Genomic DNA, 6,508 nt, shown 5'->3' with positions numbered 1-6,508 from the left:
ATGTCACCATCTAACTTCATTATAAGCTGACAAATATTTATTTTACAGGTTGTTTGATCTTGTTTGACGTTAGAACCCGATTTTGATCCAATGATTCTGTTTTTCCTCTCATTAAGATATTTATTATTATTACTATAATTATTATTATTACTATAATTATTATTATTACTATAATTATTATTATTACTATAATTATTATTATTACTATAATTATTATTATTACTATAATTATTATTATTACTATAATTATTATTATTACTATAATTATTATTATTACTATAATTATTATTATTACTATAATTATTATTATTACTATAATTATTATTATTACTATAATTATTATTATTACTATAATTATTATTATTACTATAATTATTATTATTACTATAATTATTATCATTACTATAATTATTATTATTACTATAATTATTATTATTACTATAATTATTATTATTACTATAATTATTATTATTACTATAATTATTATTATTACTATAATTATTATTATTACTATAATTATTATTATTACTATAATTATTATTATTACTATAATTATTATTATTACTATAATTATTATTATTACTATAATTATTATTATTACTATAATTATTATTATTACTATAATTATTATTATTACTATAATTATTATTATTACTATAATTATTATTATTACTATAATTATTATTATTACTATAATTATTATTATTACTATAATTATTATTATTACTATAATTATTATTATTACTATAATTATTATTATTACTATAATTATTATTATTACTTTAATTATTATTATTACTATAATTATTATTATTACTATAATTATTATTATTACTATAATTATTATTATTACTATAATTATTATTATTACTATAATTATTATTATTACTATAATTATTATTATTACTATAATTATTATTATTACTATAATTATTATTATTACTATAATTATTATTATTACTATAATTATTATTATTACTATAATTATTATTATTACTATAATTATTATTATTACTATAATTATTATTATTACTATAATTATTATTATTACTATAATTATTATTATTACTATAATTATTATTATTACTATAATTATTATTATTACTATAATTATTATTATTACTATAATTATTATTATTACTATAATTATTATTATTACTATAATTATTATTATTACTATAATTATTATTATTACTATAATTATTATTATTACTATAATTATTATTATTACTATAATTATTATTATTACTATAATTATTATTATTACTATAATTATTATTATTACTATAATTATTATTATTACTATAATTATTATTATTACTATAATTATTATTATTACTATAATTATTATTATTACTATAATTATTATTATTACTATAATTATTATTATTACTATAATTATTATTATTACTATAATTATTATTATTACTATAATTATTATTATTACTATAATTATTATTATTACTATAATTATTATTATTACTATAATTATTATTATTACTATAATTATTATTATTACTATAATTATTATTATTACTATAATTATTATTATTACTATAATTATTATTATTACTATAATTATTATTATTACTATAATTATTATTATTACTATAATTATTATTATTACTATAATTATTATTATTACTATAATTATTATTATTACTATAATTATTATTATTACTATAATTATTATTATTACTATAATTATTATTATTACTATAATTATTATTATTACTATAATTATTATTATTACTATAATTATTATTATTACTATAATTATTATTATTGCTATAATTATTATTATTACTATAATTATTATTATTACTATAATTATTATTATTACTATAATTATTATTATTACTATAATTATTATTATTACTATAATTATTATTATTACTATAATTATTATTATTACTATAATTATTATTATTACTATGATTATCATTATTACTATAATTATTATTATTACTATAATTATTATTATTACTATAATTATTATTATTACTATAATTATTATTATTACTATAATTATTATTATTACTATAATTATTATTATTACTATAATTATTATTATTACTATAATTATTATTATTACTATAATTATTATTATTACTATAATTATTATCATTACTATAATTATTATTATTACTATAATTATTATTATTACTATAATTATTATTATTACTATAATTATTATTATTACTATAATTATTATTATTACTATAATTATTATTATTACTATAATTATTATTATTACTATAATTATTATTATTACTATAATTATTATTATTACTATAATTATTATTATTACTATAATTATTATTATTACTATAATTATTATTATTACTATAATTATTATTATTACGATAATTATTATTATTACTATAATTATTATTATTACTATAATTATTATTATTACTATAATTATTATTATTACTATAATTATTATTATTACTATAATTATTATTATTACTATAATTATTATTATTACTATAATTATTATTATTACTATAATTATTATTATTACTATAATTATTATTATTACTATAATTATTATTATTACTATAATTATTATTATTACTATAATTATTATTATTACTATAATTATTATTATTACTATAATTATTATTATTACTATAATTATTATTATTACTATAATTATTATTATTACTATAATTATTATTATTACTATAATTATTATTATTACTATAATTATTATTATTACTATAATTATTATTATTACTATAATTATTATTATTACTATAATTATTATTATTACTATAATTATTATTATTACTATAATTATTATTATTACTATAATTATTATTATTACTATAATTATTATTATTACTATCGTTATTATTAACACTATTTATTATCATTATTATTATTACTATTATTATGATGATGATGATGATGATGATGATTGTTATTATTACTATTATTATGATTATTATTATTACTATTATTATGATGATGATTATTACTATTATTATGATTATTATTATTACTATTATTATGATTATTATTATGATTATTATTATTGCTATTATTATGATTATCATTATTACTATAATTATTATTATTACTATAATTATTTTTATTACTATAATTACTATATTACTATAATTATCATTTCTTCCATAATTATTATTATTACTATAATTATTATTATTACTATAATTATTAATATTACTATAATTATTGATTTATTACTATAATTATTATTATTACTATTAATTATTATTATACTATAATTATTATATTACTATAATTATTATTATTACTTTAATTATTATTATTACTATAATTATTATTATTACTATAAATTATTATTAATTACTATATATTTATTATTACTTAATTATTATTTTACCTATAATTATTATATTTACTATAATGAATTATTTTTACTATATTTATTATTTTACTATAATTATTCGTATAACTATAATTATTTTTATTACTATAATTATCATTATTACTTTAATTATTATTATTACTATACTATTATTATTACTAATTATTATTATACTATAATTCTTATAATTACTATAATTATTATTATTACTATAATTATTATTATTTACTTATAATTATTATTATTACTATAATTATTATTATATACTATAATATTATTATTACTATAATTATTATTATTACTAAAATTATTTTATTACTTAATTATTATTATTACTGTAATTTTATTATTTCTTTAATAATTATCATTACTATAATTTTATTATTAATATAATTATTATTATTACTATAATTATTATTCATTACTATAATTATTATTATTACTATAATTAATATTAATACTATAATTAGTATTATTACTATAATTATTATTATTACTTAATTTTTATATTACTATAATTTTATTATTACTATAATTATTATTATTACTATAATTATTATTATTACTATAATTATTATTATTACTATAATTATTATTATTACTATAATTATTATTATTACTATAATTATTATTATTACTATAATTATTATCATTATCGTCATTATTATCATTATCATCATTATCGTCGTTATTATCATTATCGCCATTGTTATCATTATTATCATTATCATCATTATCGTCGTTATTATCATTATCGCCATTGTTAGCATTATTATCATTATCGTCATTATTATTATTATCGTCATTATTATCATTACCATTACCATTATCATTATCATTAGTCTTGCTATTATTATTAGTAGTATTATTATTATTTTTCATATTATTATTACTATTCTTATCATTATTACTATTATCATTATTAGTATTATTATTATTTTTCATATTATTATTACTATTGTTATCATTATTACTATTATCATTATTGTTATTATTGATATGATTATGATTATTATCAGCAATGATAATATCAATTACTCATCCATAAAAAAAGCCATAGAAGACAGTATACTATTAGAAACACTATCATGGCGAGACTAATAAAAAAATTATATCAATAAATTTGGTATTCATAGTCTATAACGACATAATATGCGTGTCATACGCGTTCTCTACATCATAATTAAACTACGCATTTTATACTTTACTGCTTGTGGTTCCAATGTGTAACCACTAGACATTAATATTGATAGGATATTGATTAAAGAGGCGAGGTTGGGACCAATGGACTTCATTGTACATTGATTAAAAAATAAATAATAGTATAGTTTCCCCGGATTGAAAGTCGTGTAATGATAATAACAATAAATAAAGCATTACGAGTAGATAAATATTAGGTTGATATATAGTATGAAGGATAACTATAGTAAAAGTAGCTCCCATTTCAGAAAAGTTTGGCCGACCCTGATCAAAGTTGTTGATGCAGCTGATATGAATGTTATGTTATGAGTGAATCCTCTCTGAATTTATCACCAACAGATTTGTGAAAACTGTATATAATGGATAGTCTTCTTATGGAATATGGTAAATGCGACAGTTATATTAGATTGGGGAGTAAATAAACATTCTTCAAAATGATGGGGATACAGAGAAAAAGGTTATAAGGTATGCTGGATACTCTCATTAAAATTAAAACCAAGTTACGGGCAACATACATATTATTTTACATACTTCAAGAACCTTATTAAGGATGGTAGAACAAAAGTCTGGAACAGAGAAAGTAGAAACTAAGAAGCTAAAAATAACGGGAATAACAGAGAACAGAAACCTATGAAGACCAACGGACGTCAACGTTCTTAACAATTATAATCTAGAAGGAGAAAGAATTATGTTATTGATAATACCTATCAAGAACAATGATAATGATATTACCTTTGTTAATCGTAGCAACAACAACAATAATAACAACGATAATGAACATAATAATGAATTAGCGATAATGAACATAACAATGAAGTAGCGGTAATGAACATAACAACAGCAGCAATAATCAAAACAAACTAATAAGATGAATAAAACCATCATGACAGCACTCCGCCCACTGACCTCGCCTGCTAATCGGCCCTGACCACACGTGTCCCTCGGCCTCGCGGACACAGTCGCAGTGTCCTATAAATAGCATCGTGCAACGGTCGAGAAGATATTCTTTAGCGTGTTCTTGGCACGTCCTGGGCTGGAGGTCCCTTTAGATCATGTTAGATTAGAGTTTATTTTGTGATCTAGGCGCCGGGGATTTCATTTGAATGAGATACATTGAAAAGAAAGCTAGGCAGAACGAAAGATGAAAAAAGAAAAGAAAAAGGAAAGCACATGTATGCGTGGAGTTGGAAGTGTGCATGGCCCAATTTTGTCACAAACAGAATATTCTTACATGGATATAAGGGCAACTATCAAAAGGTGGTCCCTTTAGCTCGTATTCAGTTGAATATATATATATATATATATATATATATATATATATATATATATATAGAGAGAGAGAGAGAGAGAGAGAGAGAGATGTTGAGTTGTGTGTGAGTGTGGTGTATAGTGTGTATATATAATAGATATATATCTAATATATATATATATATATTTATATTATATATATGTGTGTGTGTGTGTGTGTCTGTGTATGTATATATATCTATATTATATATATATATATCTATTATATATATATATATTATATATATAGATGTGTGTGTGTGTGTGTGTGTGTCTGTGTATGTGAGTGTGTATATATATATATATATATATATATATATATATATATATATATATATATATATATAGGAAAGGGGAATTATGTGTAGAAAATTGCTGATGCTGCATAATATACTTATGAAATATATGTAAACAGCGACTGGAATAATCAAGAGCAGAACGATATGAACAAAACCTGGACACCACAAATAATACATCATTTTCTATTAACAATCCTATAGACACCCAGCAACTGACTAGTGAGCTATATCAAAAGAAGATAAAATCAAGGCGAACTGTATCTAAAAACAAGAAATATTTCAATAAGTTGGAGATGCGGGGTATCGATCCCCGTACCTCTCACATGCTAAGCGAGCGCTCTACCACTTGAGCTACATCCCC

General features: G+C 16.3%; 1 non-coding gene across 1 annotated transcript; it reads right to left on the bottom strand.

The window, feature by feature from the left end:
- Positions 1–6,435: 6,435 nt before the first annotated feature.
- On the bottom strand, positions 6,436–6,508 carry TRNAA-AGC (transfer RNA alanine (anticodon AGC)). Its single transcript has one exon. It is a non-coding gene; the product is annotated as a tRNA-Ala (tRNA).

This window comes from Penaeus japonicus, unplaced genomic scaffold, assembly GCF_977035675.1.
Source record: "Penaeus japonicus unplaced genomic scaffold, GWHDUDI00000001_assembly GWHDUDI00000033, whole genome shotgun sequence".
Taxonomy (NCBI): domain Eukaryota; kingdom Metazoa; phylum Arthropoda; class Malacostraca; order Decapoda; family Penaeidae; genus Penaeus; species Penaeus japonicus.
This window is presented reverse-complemented; position numbering and strand designations above follow the sequence as displayed.